Source organism: Diceros bicornis, chromosome 5 (assembly GCF_020826845.1).
Source record: "Diceros bicornis minor isolate mBicDic1 chromosome 5, mDicBic1.mat.cur, whole genome shotgun sequence".
Classification (NCBI taxonomy): domain Eukaryota; kingdom Metazoa; phylum Chordata; class Mammalia; order Perissodactyla; family Rhinocerotidae; genus Diceros; species Diceros bicornis.
This window is the reverse complement of record NC_080744.1, coordinates 31,351,941-31,373,357: the sequence shown is the minus strand read 5'-3', so window position 1 is coordinate 31,373,357 and position 21,417 is coordinate 31,351,941. Positions and strand designations below refer to the sequence as shown.

Sequence of the window (21,417 nt, the reverse complement as noted above, 5' to 3'; positions counted from 1 at the left end):
CAAAATTGACGCAAAACATTCTAAAATTCTAAAGCACTTAAGAGAACAGGAGAACTAATTTGCTCTGGTCATGTTCATTTTGTTTGTAAATTTTCCACATCATATTTTAAGATGACATTTACGTAGGAAATAATTTATTCAGCTTTGGGTCTTTGGGTGTCTCTTCTATTCAGGTATCCATAAGACTCTTTTCCATCTTGAAAATTTTACAAGTACCTAATAAATGTCTGCCTTTTCACAGAAGATAATCAGTTTATACTGCACCTCTTTTGAAAAGCTGTTAGATAGTACAACAACTCTTGTTTTCTTAGTTTCATGTGTCATCAATTTTTCTTACCTGTATATCAAAATCAGAGGATGAGAATCATCACTGGCAACAGAGTGCTGAATCCCAAATGTTATACAGCCCTTGAATTTTTCTAATTTCTTTCACTGTGTGATTCTAGTTAAAAGCCAAGGTCAGTTAACCTTCTCCAACATGTTTTAATACCCTTTTTCACAATTATTGTCCACTACTAGTCAAGTTGTCTGACACTAGAGCTACTCTCTTTACTATTAAATTTATTCTCATTCTTCCATTTTATCTAATAAAGAAAGGAGCATCTTCATGGAGTGTTAGATGTTCCTGTGTTCTCTAACACAAAGTGCTATAAAATCTTGCCATATGTGGAAATGAAGCTAATTAACAGTCTAGAGGACAGTGATTCAGTGATATTGCAAACACAGGCATTTAGAAGGAGCTCATGGATCAAGGGACTTTACCCCTAGGGACTATTTAGTTTGACCAGAACCACCAAAGGTCCTGGAAACTCACAATAAGACACTAGAGAAGAAGAGGAAACAACATATATTTATCAACATAGAAGGATAGAAGATACCATACTCAGGATTTTGTTACCTTGATTTATAACTTTTAAATATTTCAACATATGGCTCATGGGCTGCCATTTTTACTCTTGCCCTAGTCCCCACAAATGTCAGATCAAGCCCTTTTTTGTCTGCTGGTTCAGTGACATGAGGAGCCCAAAGTGGTCAGAGGCCAGTCTCAGCTGCATTTTCTTTGGAAACACTCTTTCCTGGGGCACTGAGTCCTCTGAACCTACTAAACCAAAGTTTGCATGAATAGAAAGCATAAATCTTCCTAGTAAATGATTTGGTCTCATTGTTAAAGTAGATTTTTCCCCCTGGGTTCATATGTTCTTGCTGTAAAACAGAGGACAATATATATTTGCCGCTGATTTAAGATAAGTACGGCATCAAATAGACAGCATCCTAAACTTGCAAGGTGTTCACCTCCCAGTTGGGACAAAAGCTGAGCATTCACCAGGCTGTTCCACAACTCCATCAGTGAGTTGTTTCTGGGTTATGGAGCAAAAATAAGTCTAGTGAATTCTATGGGTGTAAGCCTGTTCTCACACTTCATTTTCTATAAAAATGTGTCCAGAGCCTATGTTGAATGGGACACCATAGGATTAGATAAGGCAGGAAAACATTCTATAGGTCCATGAAGAGTAGTGCTAGCAGAAAAATCATGAGTGGAAAAGAAAAATCAGTACCTGAGGTAAATTTATATTGCTGTGAAGATAACTCTCTCATACTTTCAGAAAAGGTGGGCAGTGAGTCTCATGAAGTATGGTACCATAGAAGGTATGAAGGCTTTACTTTTGTGTTGGCAGCTTGGGCACTCAGCCATGATGGTAGCCAGATCACTGTTAGTGAGGGGAAATTCATGTTGTTGAGTCTATGCAGAGACTTCAACTATGCTGCTATGGCCACTGTTTAGTACCAATTAAGAACGAATTAGGTACTTAATTAGTACGTGGTACCAATGAAGCAATATTAGGAGAGCTGGGAAAAGAGGCTGATTTATGTCACAGAGGCAGTCATCTTGTTCCTGTACAGTGAGTAAACTCTAATAGGCTTTTCCGTGGGCATTCTCTGTGCCCTTTCTGAAAAGTCCATCCATATATCTCTCCCTAGAGTTCATCTCAAGAAATTTATACTCTTCTTCTGTCTTAGACCTTAAGCAACAAAGAAACCATTAGCCCTGCCCACAAATCGGTAGGATCTGTACCACAGGGCATCTTTCCTTAGAAGGGAAGTGTACAACTAATGGTATTCCCTGAGATTCTTCCCATTAGAAGAGTTTTCCTTCACCACAATTCTCAGGGTAATTTCTGAGTAGGGTTTAATGCAGTGGCCATTCACTTCCAGATAGCACCAGCATAACAAGTATATATATTCAGAAACCAAGCTCATGTTTTCTCCTTTACTGTAAGTTGGTTATAGAGAATGCTGCATGTGAGAATAGAGAGATGGGGTGAAAGAGTAGGAGACTATGGGAGTCTGAGCCTCCTGCTCATATAGGCTACTTTTTTCTTCCAGACTGCCTTTTCTTGCATTAGAATTACCTCGAAACTGGCAGTCTTATAAATTTCCCACTAAATAGGTTGGAATAACACAAAGAAGTATGGCATATATTGCCTCCAAAATACAAAGAAATTTGCCAAGGATTGGTCTTCTTTCTCTGTTGGGTATTGCAAGGTGCAGAAACTTTAGTAGAGGTACCCTGGAATGCCCCAAACCACTTGGAGATGTCACTGACGTGGAAGGCCCCTGAAATTTTGACAGATTCATCTCATCATCTGGCACATGTGTGTGTTACCAAGGCATCTAGGGTACTTACTACTTCTTGCTCATAAGGTCTAATTAGCATGTTGTAATTAGAATAATGGATGAACATAATATTCCATATGATACCCAAACCTTCAAGTGCCCAATCAGACAATTATATGAGAAGGATTAGGAAAATTACATCAAAGGTTGTATTCCGAGGCAAGCAGATTCTGAGATGAAGATTAGCACACAGGAAGTTTGTTAGGGAGCACTATCAGGATCAATTCCACTTGGAGGTAGGAACTTAAGCAGGATGTGGCATAAGCAGAAGTTGAACAACAGTACAGTTACAACAAATCCTCAGCAAACCTGCAGGCTGCACTGAACCTGGCTTGACAGTTCAGAATTGTCGCAAGTGGACTGATAACCAATCATTGGATGCAAACTAGCACAGAAAGGGGGCATGGCCTTGGATATGTCAGCTCTCTTTACTCAAGGACATTCCAAAGAGAGTAGAATGATGAGAGATGTCAGACAATGAAACTCCCAACAGTTAGCGGTATAAATTTTTCTGTCCTGGAGAGGGGATCTGAGTGGCAGAGCATAGCACACACGACATCTACTTCTAACAGTTGGCTCTCCTTGATTCATTTGAGTTCTAGGAGCAGGTCCTTCAGGACTTTGGTGAACCTCTTATCCTGTGGACATCTTTTAAGAGGAAAGTTAAAGGGATGAAATACAACTCCTGTTCCTGAAGTGGGTAATGAAGTCACAACCGGTACTCATATCCCCCCTCTGCCGTATAGTCTAGATTCCTTAGTTGGCAATTCTGCTGGCTCTTCTCAAGCCATGGCTGCTGCATTTGTCCATTTACCATCAAAATTCGTGAAGGGAGTTCTAAAAGTGATCTATATGGATCCACTGGTGCCAAACTGTATCCTCCCTACTCTCACTGAGTGACAGTAGCCTTACTTCTTGTTAATGATCAATTACCCCTGCCAATATGGTGATTCCTTTTCTTTCCTGTTTGTTCTTGGCACAAGAAGCTTGAATTTCCTGGGCAATAGCCGTAGACCAAAATTTAATGGGACTCTTTTTATGCCCCTGATGGAAATGTTTTGTCTTGTTATTGAAACCAGGACTTCTAAACCCATAGTGCCCAGAGTCCCAAGGATGGGAAGCTCAAATTTCCCAACCCTACCCTTGTCCCGGACCCATGTATGCTATGTAATGGGGACACACAACACCACATAAAAATTATTTATTCGTATATGTACAATATTCTAGAGAATACCACCACATTCTCAAAAGATCATCTCTAAGCTAGTGGTTCAGCTGCAAGTGCAGTAAGCCATTTCATTGCTCCTTTATGTCAGTAGATTCTGAGTGGTGCTGTATGATGGAGACGGTAGATCCAATATTTTGGATATTAATCCCTTATCAGATACATGGTTGGTCATATGCCAACTCCCACACCTCCTTTTCATTAACGTAGATCCTTGTTATTCTATGATGTTTGTGGTATATGTCTTATATAACTTTGTAATTTTAGGGAAATGGTTGCTATAGAATCATAGCAATTCTCATTGTGATTATCCCATTGATGCTTGCTATGAACTTCATATCTTATTTCTTCTCACCAACAATTTTTCTAATTCCATTGTAGTCCAAGTCGTATGGCCCAGCTGTAGGGACCTTTGTACAGAGCCTGGAACTGCTGCAGAAGAACTTTTTCTAGATCTGGGCTCCCCTCAAAGCTGACAGACTTCCATGTCATCTGGTATATTGGTTGGAGTGGTTTTCCTGGATATAGACTGTGCTTCCTCCAGAAAAGGAAGGAGTCACACTGTTTTCCACAGCGGCAGTGCCATTTTACATTCCCATCAACCGTGTGCAAGGGTTCCAATTCTTCTATATCTTCACCAATGCTTGTTATCTTTTGTTCTTTTGTTAATAGCCTTCCCAAGAGGTGTGAGGTGATATCTCATTTTGGTTTTGACTTGTATTTCCCTGATAATTAATGATATTGATGATCTTTTCATATACCTGTTGGCCATTTGTATGTCTATTCAAATCTTTTGCCCATTTTTCAATTGGGTTGCTTTTTGCTTTTGAGTTGAGTTCTTTATTTATTTTGGATATTAATCCCTTATCAGATACATGGTTTGTAAATATTTTCTCCAATTCTATAGTTTTGCTTTTGACTCTGATTATGTTTATGCTATGCAGAAGTTTTTTAGTTTGATGTAGTCCCACTTTTCTAATTTTGCTTGTCTTGCCTGTGCTTTTGGTGTCATAGTAGAGGAATAATTGTCAAACCCAGTGGCATGAAACATTTCTCCCATGTTTCTTCTATGAATTTTAAAGGCCCAGCTCTTACATTTAAGTATTTTTGAGGTGATTTTTGTGTGTAGTGTAAGATAAGGATCCAGTTTCATTCTTTTGTATGTGGATATCCAGTTTTTCCAACACCATTTGTTGAAGAGACCATCTATTCCCCATTGTATATTTTTGGCACCCTTGTTAAAGATGAGTTGATGTATATGCGTCTGTTTATTACTGGGCTCTGTAGTCTGTTCCATTGGTCTCTATGTCTGTCTTCATGCCAGTTCCAAACTGTTTTAACTAGTATACATTTGTAAAATATCTTGAAATCAGGAAATATGATGTCTCTAGCTTTGTTCTTCCTTCTCAGTATTGCTCTGAGTATCAGGGTAATTTGTGGTTTCCTGTGAATTTTAGGATTGTTTTCTCTATTTCTATAAGGATATGCCATTGGAATTTTGATAGGTATTGCATTGAATCTATGGATCACATTGAGTAATATGAACAATTTAACATACTAAGTCTTCCACTTAATGATAATGTCTTTCCATTTATTTGCATCTTCTTTAATTTCTTTCTCAATAATTTGTAGTTTTCAGTGCATAAGTCTTGCACATCCTTGATTAAATGTATCTCTAAGTATTCTATTCTTTTTGATGCTATTAACTGTGACTGTTTTATTAATTTATGTTTCAGATAGTTCACTGCTAGTGTATAGAAACACAGTAAAATTACCATATGATCCAGCCATCTCACTTCATGGTATATATTAAAAAGAACTGAAATCAGGATCTCAAAGAGATATATGTACTTCTATGTTATTGTCAGGATTATTTACAATAGTCAAGACATGAAAGCAACCTAAATATCCATCACCAGATGACTGACTAGAGAAAATCTGGTATACAAATACAATGGAATATTATTCACCCTTAAAAAAAAAAAGAAATGCTGCCACATGCAACATGAATGAACCTTGAGGACATTGTGCTAAGTGAAATAAGCCAGTTACAGTGAAAAAAATACTGTAAGATTCCTCTTATATGAGGTATCTAAAATAGTCAAACTCATAGAAACAGAGAGTAGAATGGTGGTTTCTAGAGTCTGGGGGATAGGAGGAAATGGGGAGTTATTAGTCAAAGGGTACAAAGTTTCAAGTCTACAAGATGATAGTCCTAGAGATCTAACGTACAGCAGAGTCTATAGTTAATATTATATTGTATACTTAAAATTTTGCTAAGACAATAGAGCTTATGTTAAGTGTCCTTTCACAAAATAACAGTAATAAATAAAGAGGGAGGGAGGAAACTTTTGGAAGTGATGAATATATTTATAGCATAGATTGTGGTGATAGTTTCACAAGTGTATACTTAACTCCAAACTTATCAAGTTGTATATATTAGATATGTTCAGCTTTTTGTATGTCAATCATACCTCACTAAAGTAGTTTATAAACATATGAAGAGAATAAATCTTTTGGAAATGGTGAGTTAAAGTGGTCATGATTTTAGTCTTTAAGTCTCTTATATAAGGAGAGTTCACAGAATGATATTACAATTCAGTTTTTGTGGATAAGGAGATAAGACAACAGACCAATGCTTGGGGTCATTTGCATAAAAATTTGTAATCCTCTCCTTCCTAACCATGGTCTGGAGTTACTAACAAATGATGAGTTTAGCTTGGATGGAAATAATGCAATTTGCAGAGAAATATCTCAGTCTGATCCTCCTAGAAGTGTCTCCACTACTTTTTTCTTTCTGAGATGGGTAGAAAGAGCTCAGGATACTATTCAGAATAGTAGAAAGATATACAGGAATGGGCACTGGAGATGCATGCTCCCAAAATGATTATTTTTACTGCTATCAATGAGGCAAGCCTTATAGAAGGCTGTTGTTGCTAGGACCTGAATGAAACTTTGCTAGTGACTGTAAAATCCTTTTCTTTTGGAGTTAAGGTGACCAAAGTACAGAGAGCATAAATATCTTTGCTGAAGCTAAGGCATAAGTTGGTGACAAATCCCAAATTAGCATGTTTTATCCTTGGCTTCCAGACAATCCAGGCTATTTCCACTACACCATGCTTCTTTTGCTGTGATGGTCCAACCTTTGCATACAGTCTGTGGCCCAGGAAATTGTAATATATCAAAGCTACTGTCTTCAGAGCTGTCCAAATTTCTTCAAATTTTACTCTCATTGGACTCAAACTTCTGCTTCTACTTAATTTTTTGCCTGGAGACCAACACTCATGACATCTGTGCAAATGTCACTAGAATAACTTTTCCAATATAGAATATGAAGTTATGTTTTGACTCCACTCATCTTGCTATCTTCTATATTTTGGTTGTGAGTTTATCTGCTCCAAAGCCCCTATTGAATTACAGAATTGATTCATTTCTGGTTTGATTAGAATCCTCTCTCCCTGATGTATTTCTCCATCAAAGACAGTTTCCATCCATCTAACCTACCTGGACCAGCACCCAAATCATGATGGAGTCAAATGACCACAGAATTCAAAGCTCTTACTTTTAGAATATTATTATCATTACATGTCATAAAAAGCATGTATAAAAACTGCATAGTGGAAAAGGCAACTGATGAGCAGCACTGAAATATTGCATACACAGTTTCATTTTTAATATATACTGCTAAATGGTCCTATATGGAAGTCTTATGATCATATCTATTTATTTGAAAGAATACATTCAGATATTTACTCACATGAGATATTTACTGATAAAAGCAAAGGATAAATTCCATTACCAAATGGACACAGCTTATTGATGCCTTCTTTTCTTCTGGGTTGGTGGACTCATGACCAGTAAGGAGTGGTACTACCATAACAGAGGAACACAGGGTGTTACATTCTAGGACTCATATCCCTTATGAACCCAGGAAGGCCTCATCAACATCTTAGCCAATAAACCTACACTCTACCTGCCACATCACTTGGACCTTTTTTCCAAGTTCCCAGAATGGAATCTCTCACTATGCCACAGAGTCCAGGAACTTTCCAACCCAGGTCTTAAAAACGACATATTTTTCACACAGCATTTTCAGCCTAGAGACAAGTTTAATTTGGATTTCTGTGATTAATAGTGAAGATGAGAGTTATTCACGCTGACTGTTTATTTATTTTAAACTTCTTAAATGTCTTAAAATGCAGCAGCTTCTATATTTTAAAAGTCTCAAAAATGTCTAATGAATACTTATTCATTTAATTCTCAAATTTCTTGGCTTTAAGGTCAGTGGGAGAGCAGTTTTGTAAATGAGAGGTAATCTAACCAGTGTTTTTTCCCTTGAGTTGACTCTTAAAATTCTAAAGAGGTCAGTGTGCTCAGCCCATTGGTGGCACAATAATTGAATTGGTGAGAGTAAGAGGTATGAAGAAAATTTACAGGGGGATTCATTCAGACTTGGAAACTGATTCCTTCAAAACTTGGTTGAAACCAACTTACCAGCTTGCTTGTTCTCTCATTAATGAGTTAAATAAATACTTCACACATGATCATATATGAGTCATGATTTTAAGTTTCTTCTTTTTTTTTTGGTGAGGAAGATTGGCCCTGAGCTAACATCTGTGCCAATGTCCCTCTTTTTGCCTGAGGAAGATTGGCCCTGAGCTAACATCTGTGCCAATCTTCCTCTACGTTTTTTTTGGTATATGGGACGTCACTACAGAATGGTTTGATGAGTGGTGTGTAGGTCTGCTCCTGGGACCCGAACCCACGAACCCCAGGCTGCGAAATGGAGCACATGAACTTAACCACTACACAACTGGGCCAGCCCCTTTAACTTTCTAAAATTATGCTTTGACCATTTTGGAGACCCATCAAGATACCCAAGTGGACTCACCTTCTGGAGTCTATAAACTATGTGTCTAAGCAATGCTCTTCGTGGTACGTTTAAGCCCAGGCACGTCACTTCTTGGTTCCCAAAGTGAATTCCAAGCAGCGGTAAAGCTTTACCTTCACTGACACTCTGATTGCTGTTCCTTTTCCTGATTTGGTGGTTTTTTGTTTGTTGGTTTGTTTGATTCTGGTTCTTGGCCAAGTTTGGTTCTAATCCTGGTTTGCTGATAGGTTATTCTTCATTGGTGGCAACAGAGATATGAATTTGGTTTTATGATCTGATTATTTGGTAATTTCTGTTGAGATGGTGAGGATCTGTCATGGGTTGAATTGTGTCCCCTCAAAATTCATATGTTGAAGTCCTTACCCACAGTACTTTAGAATGTGAACTTATTTGGAAATAAGGTTGTTGCAGTTGTTATGAGTTACTTTAAGATGAGGTCATTAGGGTGAGTCCTAATCCAATATAACTGATGTCCCTTTAAAAAGGGGGAAATTTGAGCACAGAGACGGATATGCACAGAGAGAAGACAATGTGAAGAGACACAGGGAGAAGACAGCCACCTACAAGTCATAAAATGAGACCTGGTACTGATCTTTCCCTCACAGCCCTCAAAAGGAACCAACGCTGGCAACATCTTGATTTTGAATTTCTAGACTCCAGAACAGTGAGATAATAATTTCTATTGTCTAAGCCACCCAGTATGTGGTACTAGCAAACTAGTACCAGATCTAGTCTCTATCAGATGAGAAATGATGGAGAATTTGGTTTGTTAGTTTTTCTTTTTAAATCTATTTGCCTGTTTCTGTAAGAATATGCCTGATTTCCACTGAAAGCAGAAAAGTTTTTTGGGGTCCTATGTCTATATGTGTCTCCACTTTTGATGTCTTGGTAAATCTGATTCTACTTTTGATCTGTAGGTGAGGTTGCAAAACTGAACCTCGCAGCTTTATGTGAGGCTGTATTTCTGTAGTTGAAAAACCTTTTACTCTCATTGTGTTAATGTGAAATATTTTCCTACTTCAAGGAGGTATTAATAAGTTTTATTCAAAGCCTCAAAAATAAAGAGGCTCTGTAAGACTTGGTTTATAGATATTAATAAGTGCTGGCATGAATCTGATATACCCCATACTCCAAAAAGTTTTAAAAACTGAACTTCTACTATTTTAAATGTGCTAGTTTTTCAGAAAAGAATTCCCATAGAAATTACTAGCTCCAAGGCATTTTTATATGGGAATCCAAATTCACATAATCAAAATAAATTCTTGGACAATTCAGACTGATTTGATAATATTTGTTATAAAACACCTATAGGTCTTCTCCTTGACCTTTCCAGTGTGCTATGTAAAAGAAACATTTAAAAATGGCAGAAATGTAAAATTATGTGTTCAGTTAATTTGAGTTATACTTCTGACAATTCTGTAGCGTAACCGCTGAAACATAAAGTCTAATATCCTAAGCAATTTTAAGACCTTGGTTTAGTGTTAAGTACAGTAATTAGTGGATATTCTTTGGATAATTTAAAAATAGGATTGAATATTGAAACACTGGTCACTGGTGTGTGTGTGCATGTGTATGTGTTTGTGTGTGTGTGTGTGTGTGCATGTGTATGTGTTTGTGTGTGTGTATGTGTGACTTTACTTATATCTTTATGAAGTATCTGTATCTTTTGATCAAGGTAAAAACATGTTAATTTTTGCTCTGTTAATAATATTCGCTGCCTATAATAAAGTGTAAGTACGATGTGCGTGTCTGTTGGGGGTTATATTTAGTGTGCTCATGGGCTTTGCTGGTTTACTAAAATGACTGATTCTGACAGACAATTCTCAATTACTGTCAAGAACTCTCAGTGAAAGAGAAATTAGTTATGTTGGTTAAAAGTCATAATATGGGAGACTGAGACTATACTAGAAGTAACGACCAAAAATATTACAGACTATGCAAGTAATAGGATCTGGTTTGTTTATCAAGGAAAAAAAGGTACATTTACCTTAAGATAAAATGTTATTCCAGAATGTGATAGAGGCTAGTAAAAGACAAAAGTGAATGGGTATAGAAAGCTGTAGATGGTCTTCAGGAAGTGTATTCTATTTGCTTCAGTGATGTATATAACTTCAAATAATGAGTCTAAAAAGAAACAAAGACATATTGTTAAAATTTAGGCAAAATTTGCACAGCTCAGCTTTGATGGGCTTATTTAAATAAACTTACAAATGCTTTACTATCAAATAGTATATTAAAGGAAGAGTAGAATCTGGTTTTATCTGTTAGAAGGACATAAGAAATTTATCTTGGTGTCTTCATTCTGCTCTTAACTAGAAACAGTACATTTAATTCTCTAGCTTCTGTGTAATTTTCCTAGTAAGCAGAGAATTTGTAGCTCACAAAGTAAACAGATGATTTTAATAGAAGAGAAAAGGAAAGAAAAAAAGAAAATTTCATAAAAAGTAGATATTGTTATAAGCAACTTTGATTCAGTTCTTTATGGGGATGGGCAGGGCATATACTGCAATGCGTCTTGTATTCCTTACTGTGGGTCACTGTCAAAAATTGTGAAAGCCACCACTCTAAGTGACTCTACCTTTCCATTTAGCTATTCTCCCCTCACTCACACTGCACAGCTGAGGTCTTACGGCCAAAAAAACAGGTTCTTCAAGACATGAAATCTGTGGAGAAGGCAATTTATAATAATTATAGTAGAGCAATTTAAAAGGGACAGCAGTAATGTATGGTGAGGGATATTAACGAGACTTATTGTGGTGATCCATTTTGCAATATGTACAAATATTGCATTATTATGCTGTATAATTGAAACTAACATAATATATCAATTATAGCTCAATGAGAAAAGAGAAGAAAAATAAATGATTAAAGGGGACAGCAGTAAGGTAAATTAGAAGTAGATAGAACAGTAAGTGAAGGGAAGTGGGAAAAGAAGGAGGAATGCTGGGACAGAAGAAGGAGAAGGATGGGAGCCTGAAGAAGGAGAGGGAAAGGAGGAAAATGACCTCCTAGCCCAGAGACCACAAGTGGCTGAGGAAAAATGATGAGGAAGAAATAGGAGGAGAAGGACAATGAAAATTTAATGGGTTTGAGCAGCACAATGGTAATCAGGGAGAAAAATCCTAGTGTTTTCCCAGTTCTTTGTGTGCCAAGAACAGCTCACATGGCTTCTACCAAGAGACACGCACCGAGTGGGCTCCTGTATGCGTGTTCTCATAGACTCTGTGTGTGTGCTCTCAAAGATTCTGCCCTCTTACACAGCCATGGCACAGACCCAAAGGAGGGGTAGAATGTGAGCAAGCTGCACCATAAAATACAAGACTCAGTTCAATCCTCCCTTAGCAAATCCCCACTGACTGCTGAATTCCTGCCTGTGAGACAAATGCCTGTAATAAAAGAAGGGGAGAGTTCTCCCGGTTCTGAAGGCCTTAAAAAAGCCTGCCCTCTTTTGTATTTCTAACAATTACTTCATATACATATTATTACTTAGGAACTGGGGCTCAAGATTACTATAATTTTTGATTATAAATACTTCATACGTAACATCATCTCTCTTTTCAGAAGTGAACGTCCCTCCCTCCTAGGTGAAAGACAAGATAGACTCAGTATCAGTGTGTATAATCACAACAAGGTAGGACAAAGAAAAGTTTATCTCTGAGTTAGATTATCAATAATGAACTTCAGTAATCAACAAGGGCTCTTCACAATACAGGCTTCGCTTACGAGATCTTCCTGTAGTTCACTAGCTGTCTGCACACTCTCCTCATTGCCACCTTCATTTCTTGATTTCCAAATGTGTAAATGAGAGGATTCAGGAAAGGAGTGAGAACTGCATAAAAGATGGCCAGAAACTTACCCAGGTGTATAGAGACAGATGGCCATGTATACACAAATTTCAAAGGACCAAAGAACAGGACTACCACAGTGATGTGAGCTGACAGTGTAGACAGAGCCTTGGATGAACAAGCTGAATAGTGTTTCTGAACAGTGAGAATGATGACGATATAGGAAATGATCAGAATGAAGAAGGAACCAATAGAGATGAACCCACTGTTGGCTGTGACCATGAACTCTAGTCGGTCAGTGTCTGTGCAGGCAAGTTTGAAGAACCGAGGAAGGTTACAGTAAAAGCCGTCCAACACATTAGGACCACAGAAGGGCAAATTCACCACAAAAGCCAATTGAACTATGGAGTGGATAAGCCCAGTTACCCAGGGAGCCACTAAAAAGAAGATGCACATTTTGGGGATCATGTTGGTCAGATAGTGGACAGGCTTACATATGGCAACATATCTGTCAAAGGCCATGGCTATGAGCAGTACCATCTCCACACCACCAATGATGTGGATGAAGAAGAACTGAGTGATACAGCCACTAAAGGAGATGACTTTATGCTTTCTGAAAAGGTCATAAATCATCTTGGGAGAGCTGACAGAAGAAACTCCCAGGTCAATGAAGGAGAGGTTGGCCAACAGAAAGTACATGGGGGAGTGTAAGTGAGGGTCAGAGGTCACAGTGAGCATAATGAGGGAGTTTCCCATCATGCTTGCCACATAAAACGTGGAGAACACAAAGAGGAGAACTTGGATCTCTCAGAAATTGGTGAGTCCCAGGAGCACAAACTCTGACACCACAGAACGATTTGCTTCATCCATTAGCTCTGTCAGTATGGCTCCCTGAAAATGTAAATTATGATAATAATGTTAATAATTAGGAGAGAGGTCAGAGTTATGAGAGGTTATTTCCTCTTGAGCATTAAAACTGAACTAATACACTCATGGCCTCTGAAATGGGATAACAGAGAAATTGGTGGCTGTCATGTGGAGCTGTTCTCTAACATCAAGTGGTCTCTGCGTTTAGTACCCTCTGCTTCCTCCCAGGGCTGATGACATGATAGTACTCATGAGATACAAAATGGTCAACATGAGTAATAGAATTTCAACCTCAAACCTTTTGATTTTTGGTTCAAAACTAGTATGATCTGGCCCCTGTCACGTGGAACTAATCACTATTGCAATCCCTTCCAAGCTTATAAACCTTTATCAGAGAGACGGAAACTTCTGCTCTTCCTGCCCAGGCCTCACCTCTGGGAACATATTCATTTTAAATGTTTCTTAAATATTTACCACGTCTATGAAGTTTTACTTATTATTAGTAGGATTTATTATTACTAGCACAATCACCAAAATTCCTCTGTGTTTAATACCCCTTTGCTTCCTCCCAGTGTAGATGCTATGATGTTCGTCATGAGATACAATATTGGTCAACATGGGTAATATGAATTCAACTCCAAATGCTTTTTTTTTTTTTTAATTTTTTGTTTATTGCAGTAACATTGGTTTATAACATTGTATAAATTTCAGGTGTACATCATTATACTTCTATTTCTGCATAGATTACATCATGTTCACCACCCAAATACTAATTACAACCCATCACCACACACATGTGCCGAATTATCCCTTTCGCCCTTCTCCCTCCCCCTTTCCCCTCTGGTAACCACTAATCCAATCTCTGTCTCTATGTGTTTGTTTATTGTTGTTATTATCTACTACTTAATGAAGGAAATCATATGGTATTTGACCTTCTCCCTCTGACTTATTTCATTTTGCATAATACCTTCAATGTCCATCCATATTGTGTTAAATTTATGGAGACTTGTTTTGTGGCCTAATATGTGATCAATCCTGGAGAATGTTCCATGTGCATTTGAAAAGAACGTGTATTCTTTGGTTTTTGGATGGAATGCTCTGTATATATCTACCAGGTCCATCTGTTCTAGTGTGACATTTAAGGCCAATGTTTCCTTATTGATCTTCTCTTTGGATGATCTATCCATTGGTGTAAGTGGAGTGTTAAAGTTCCCTACTATTATTGTGTTACTGTCTATTTCTGTTTTTATGTCTGTTAATAATTGCTTTATATATTTAGGTGCACCTACATTGAGTGCGTAGATATTTACAAGTGTCATATCCTCTTGTTGGATTGTTCCCTTGATCATTATGTAATGCCCTTCTTTGTCTCTTTTTACAGTTTTTGTTTTAAAGTCTATTCTGTCTGATATGAGTACTGCTACCCCAGCTTTCTTTTCATTGCCATTTGCATGGAGTATCTTTTCCCACCCCTTCACTTTCAGTTTGTGAGTGTCTTTAGGTCTGAAGTGTGTCTCTTGTATGCAGCATATATATGGGTCTTGTTTTTTTATCCAATCAGCCACCCTATGCCTTTTAATTGGAGCATTTAGTCCATTGACGTTTAAAGTAGCTACTGATAAGTATGTACTTACTGCCATTTTTTAACTTTTTGTTTCTCAGTGTTTTAGTAGTCCTTCTCTGTTCCTTTCTTTTTCTATACAGCATTGATGGTCTCTTTAGTTTGACCTCTGTCTGAAAGCTCTACTCTTTAACTCCCCTCCTCCCTCCTTTTATGCTTTTGATATCATATCTAACCTCTTTTTTGTGTATTTGTATCCATTACCCTCTTATCGTGGAAATAGATAATTTTTCCTATTTGTGGTCTTCTCTTTTCCCCTTAAATCAGTCCCTTTAACATTTCTTGTAGCACTGGTTTCTTGGTGCCAAACTCCGTTAATTTTTGCTTGTCTGGGAAATTTTTGATCTCTCCTTCCATTTTGAATGATAACCTTGCTGGGTAGAGTATTCTTGGCTGTAAGTTTTTTCCTTTTAGCACTTTAAATATATCTTGCCACTCTCTTCTAGCCTGTAAGGTTTCTGCTGAGAAGTCAGCTGATAGCATTATGGAGTTTCCTTTGTATGTAACTTGACTTTCTCTTGCGGCTTTTAGGATTCTCTCTTTATCTTTAATTCTGGACATTTTGATTATGATGTGTCTTGGTGTGGGCCTCTTTGGGTTTATCTTGTTTGGGGCTCTCTGTGCTTCCTGTACCTGGATGTCTGTTCCTTCCTTAGGTTAGGGAAGTTTTCATCTATTATTTCTTGAAATAAATTCTCTGCCCCTTTGTCTCTCTCTTCTCCTTCCGGGACACCTATAACACGGATGTTAGTGCGCTTGATGTTGTCCCAGATGTCCCTTAGACTGTCCTCACTCTTTTTAATTCTTTTCTCTTTTACCTGTTCAGCTTGGGTAATTTCTTCTAGTCTTTCGTCCAGCTCACAGATCCGTTCTTCTGTATCCTCTACTCTGCTTTTGAGTCCCTCTAGTGAATTTTTCATTTCCAGTATTGTATTCTTCATTTCTGATTGGTTCTTTTTTATATCTTCCATTTCTTTGTTGACATTCTCACTGAGTTCATCCATTCTTCTCCCCAGATCAGTGAGCATCCTTAACACTCTTTGTTTGAACTCTCTGTAATGTAGGTTTCTCATTTCTGTTTCACTTAGTTCCTTTTCTGGGGTTTTGTCCTGTTCCCTTACTTGGAACTTATTCCTTTGTCTCCTCATTTTGCCTCTTTCACTGTGCTTGTGTCTACGTATTAGGTAGGTCAGCTACGTCTTCTGCTCTTGGATAGGTGACCTTATGTAAGTGATGGCTTAGGAGGCCTGCAGTGTGCTTCCCTCAGTTCTCAATGTTCCAGGGGTGACCCGTATGTGGGCTACGTGTGTCCTTCTGTTGTGGCCTGTTTGCTCTCCCTGTAGGCGCCCAGGGAGGCTGAGTTATGCTCCTGGCCAGCTGTTGTAATGCTCAGCTGCTTGTAGTTGTTATGGGCCCTTCAGTCTCTTTATCAGGTGTGGGGAGCCCCAGCACAGTTGGCTGCAAGTTCTAATACCACATGTGTTGCAGTATTTCTTTTAAGTGAGTAGGTCCCCAGCACGGCATGTTGTTAGGTGCAGGGCCTCACAATTGCTATAAGCCTCCAGCCTTTAGGTCTCTTGTCAGCTCTCTGAGCACTGCAGCTGGGTGGGGCTGGCCTTAGGCACAGGAGCACCCAATTTTTTCAGGCTTTGGAAGGTGGGGCAGACCCCCTATGTGGGTCTTTGAGAAGCACAAGTCTTCTGCAGCTGACAAGCCCTCCTGCTCACAGGTCCACACACACAGTCAACACAGTCCTGCCCCATGTGCATGCTCCGACCTCCCGAAACGGACCCACTCTCTCCATGGCGGGAACCCCACACACTCCACCACTGCCCCACACTCTCCACCTGCTCCTTGTGCACTCCCTGCCCCACTGAAGTCGGCTCAGTTGCCAGGCTGCAGAGAATCCAGTCACCAATCTATACAGGCCCACGAGTTGCCTGAGGGCTTGTTGTTAGGTGGGGCCAGTCTCTAGGGTGGGCTGCCTGCCCTGGCTGAGCTGGATTAAATTGGTGCTCTAGCGGGTGGGGCAGACCCTGGGCTAACAGGCCCCAGCGAGAACTCCAATGGCGTCTGTGTCAGCCCGCCCACACCAGGCCACAACAATGGCCGCCGCCAATGTCGCAGTCCCTGGAGAGGTCTCACCTCTCACCGAGATGCACACAGGGCCTATTAGGTGAGTCTCTTTTCACCAAAGCACTGTGCACCTTTCTTTCTGGTGATTTTAGGTTGCTTTCTGAAACAGGTGAGTTTGTGCATGGGCACTTTAAGAGCCGGTTTTAATTTCTCTGTGAACCAGCATTTCTCGGGGTATTCCCCAATGTTTTAGTAGCAGGCAAAGTCAGATATTATGCCACTCATCTCGGTTGTGCTGGGTCCACAAAATGCCTCCAGTGGGGGCGCTCCCGGCTCAGGGCCCCGCTCCTCCAGGCAGGCTGCGTACCTGCGGGCTGCTCCCGGACGGCCGTGAGGCGCTGCGGCTTGTGAAGGTGGCGTTTTTTCTCTCTAGAAGGCAGTTTCTGCCTCTTCTACCTCAGTTAGGATTTTCCGTTGTTGCAGGAGTTCCTGTTATCCAGTTTTCACTTCAGCCTCAAGGGTAATTTTTCCACGAATAGTTGTAAATTGCTTGTGTCCATGGGAGGAGGTGAGTTCAGGGTCTGCCTACGCCGCCATCTTGAATTCCTCCTCCCCAAATGCTTTTGATTTTTGGTTCAAGACTAATATAGCCTGGCTTCAGTCACACAAAACTCTCCATCACTTCTCAACTATTCTATCCACTTCCAAGTCTACAAGCCTTATTTTGGCAAAGACACTTCCTCCTGACTCGCTACTTCTGGAACATATTTATTGTCAAGGTTTATTAAATTTTAACTATATCTGTGAGGTCTTGCTTTTTATTACTAACATGTATTTTACTATCTCTTGTATTTTAGTAAACTGAGTACAGTTCTAATTCACCAAGTAGACTGTAAGCTTCTTGAATGCAGGGATCATGACTTATTCATATTTGGATTCCCTGAAGCAATGAAAAAGTGGTCCACACAGAGGTGCAGGTCCATGAGTTGTCTGTTGCCAGTTTGCATCATGTTACATGCTAAAATGGAGAGTTAGTGTTTAAAAACTAGAGAAGTTTTTAAACACTAAAATTTTAATGTGCAATTTTAAATCACAGCAAAACCCAAGTATATGAGTTAATATTTACTAAAATATCATTCCATGAAGGATTGCAAAAAAAAGCCTGTTTTTTCACCAAAGATAATTTGAGAAGCACCAACTTAAAGTACTTAACACATGATCTGAGGAGCTTAAAACTATGAAGAGCCTCCTGGTGCAGTGAAAAGCATTTTGTTCAACCTCTATGTAAGGACTTATTACATTATTTTGTAATTTTAGCTTTGTTTACATATAGTTCAGCCACTGATGATTTGATATTGGGCAAGTTACTTAAATTCTTGAACCTCAGTTTGTCTATGAAATTGCAAGGAATAATATTAACTTAGAGTAATTAGTAGGAATAAAATAATTCAAGTTTTGTAATTGTGTATTCAGTGTGTAGGTATTAATATATTATCCAGTAAATGTTAATTTCCCTTCCCCTCTTTTATTTGTCCATAATAGTGGTTAACACATGAGATAAGTGAATGAATAAGAATATAAAATGGTGTTTGCCAGCAGAGAACATCAAAATTTGATGTCTAAAAGATATCTCAATAATTTATTATGATTATCTCCTTCTACATAATAGATTATAATATTCACACTCTTTTAATGATAAAAATAAAAACCATCTTGTGTAGATTTAGTATATTTGCTCTCAAAACATATTGTATTTCTTTGTAGTATTTACTACAAATGTAATTCATTGATTTTTTTGTTTGTTCTCCTTCCCGATGAGACTGCTACTCCCATAAATTAAGGACCACATCTGTCTAGTTATCCAGTGTATCTCAAAGCTTAGAATCACACCAGGTACATACATAATATGTAAATATTTCAGGAAATAAATATTTGATGAGAGATAGAAGAGGATGTATTTGGATGTAAAAATACATGGAAACATGCCTAATGATATAATTAAGGAAGATAGGTAAAGAAACTGTGCATAGTTCCTAAGTGACAGAGTAAAATAGAAAATAAGGGACTATAAAAGTAAAGAAGATTTAGGGAAAAAGCAGAAATCAACAAGATTAAAGGGAAAATCTAAAAAGGACAAATAAATTAGGAAAATATGTGTATAACAACAAAAAAAGAAGGATAAAGTTTACTTTAAATTAAGGTAGTTTATGAGGTATGATTTGCTTGATTTTCTGAACCACACTTCAGAAAGTCTACATTTATAAATGAATTATAGTATTATATCTCCAGGTGTCTTCTAAGTGCTAAGATTCTTGGGAGAGTTTCTCAATAAGCCTTTATCATCTATGCACATAAGCTGTGAATTTATTTGCCTTTTGGCTCTCCAATCCCCATCAACTAGAAAAGAACTGGGAATTTTAGGAAAAGTGAGTTTAAAGCAGAACAAGATATAAATATGGAATGTAGATGTACTAAAAGGATGAAAACATAGCCATTCAAACATCAAGGAATATAGAGAGAGAAGTCAAGATGGCGGCATAGGCGGACTCTGATCTCACCTCCTCCCACAGACACAGACAATTTACAACTACGCTTGGAAAAATTACCCCGGAGAGAGAACTGAAAACTGGATATAAGGACCTCCTGCAACAAACAACATTCGTAATTGAGGTGGAAGAGACAGAAATTCCCTTCTGGAGACAAAAAACACCACCTTCACAAGCCACAGCGCTTCACGGTTGCCAGGGAGCAGCCCAAAGGTACGCAGCCCTCCCTGGAGGAGCCGGGCCCTGAGCCGGGGAACGTGACCGCTATAGGCATGTTTTGGACCCAGCACAATTGTGATGAGTGGCATAATATCTGACTTTGCTGGCTACTAAAACACTGGAGAGTACCCCCAGAAAAGCTGGTGCACAAAGAAATTAAAACCAGCTCTTAAAGGGCCCACACACAAACTCACCCATTGCAGAAAGCAACCTAAAATCAGCAGAAAGAAAGGTGCACAGCCCTTTAGCCTATCACCTGATAGGCTCCGAGTGCATCTCGGTGACAAGTGAGACCTCTCCAGGGACTGGGACATTGGTGGCAGCCATTGTTGTGACCTGGTGTGGGCGTGATGACACAGACTCCGGCAGATGCCATTGGAATTCTCGCTGAGGCCTGCTAGCCCAGTGTCTGCCCCACCCACTATAGCACCGATTTAATCCAGCTCAGCCAGGGCAGGCAGCCCATCCTAGGGACTGGCCCCACCCAACAACAAGTCCTCTGGCAACTTGCGGGGCTGCTGAGGGAGCTGCCTGGATTCTCCACAGCCTGGTGACTGGGTCTGCCTTTGTAGGTCAGGCTGTGTGCAAGGAGTGGGTGGAGAGTGTGGGCTCCTTCCTTGGAGAGATGGGGTCCACTTCAGGAGGTTGGGGCATGCACATGGGGCAGGACTGTGTTGACTGTGTGTGTGGACCTGTAGGTGGTGGGGCTTGTCAGCTGCAGAAGACTTGTGCTTCTCAGCGACATCAGGGGTTGGCCCCACCTGCCAAAGCCTGAAACAATTGGGTGCTCCCATACCTGAAGCCAGCCCCACATGGCTGCAATCCTTAAAGAGTTGACAAGGAACCTAAAGGCTAGAGGCTTATAACAATTGTTAGCCCCTGAGCCTAACAACCTGCCATGCTGGGGTCCTACTCACTTAATAGAAATAAGGCAACAGGAATGTGCTATTAGACCTTGCAACCAACTGTGCTGGGACACCCCACACCTAATAGAGACCGAAGGGCCCACAACAACTACAAGCAGCTGAGCATGACAACAGCTGGCCAGGGGCGTAGTTCAGCCTCCCTGGGCACTACGGGAAGAACAACCCCACCACAACAGAAGGACACACGTAGCCCACACAGGGGTCACTCCTGGAACATTAACTGGAGAGGAGAGGGAAGCACACAGCCAGGCCTCCTAAGACATCGCTTACACAAGGTCAACTCTCTGAGAGCAGGAGACATAGCCAACCTACCTAATACATAGACACAAGCACAGGGAAAGAGACAAAATGAGGCGGCAAAGGAATACGTTCCAAGTAAGGGAACAGGACAAAACCCCAGAAAAGGAACTAAATGAAACAGAAATGAGCAACCTACATGACAGAGAGTTCAAACAAAGAGTGTTAAGGATACTCACTGATCTTGGGAGAAGAATGGATGAACTCAGTGAGAATGTCAAAAAAGAGATGGAAGATATAAAAAAGAACCAATCAGAAATGAAGAATACAATACTGGAAATGAAAAAT

General features: G+C 39.4%; 1 pseudogene; it reads right to left on the bottom strand.

Annotated features, from left to right (window-relative positions):
• Positions 1-12,511: 12,511 nt before the first annotated feature.
• Positions 12,512-13,456, bottom strand: LOC131405381 (olfactory receptor 4F3/4F16/4F29-like; annotated as a pseudogene).
• Between the last annotated feature and the right edge of the window lie 7,961 nt (positions 13,457-21,417).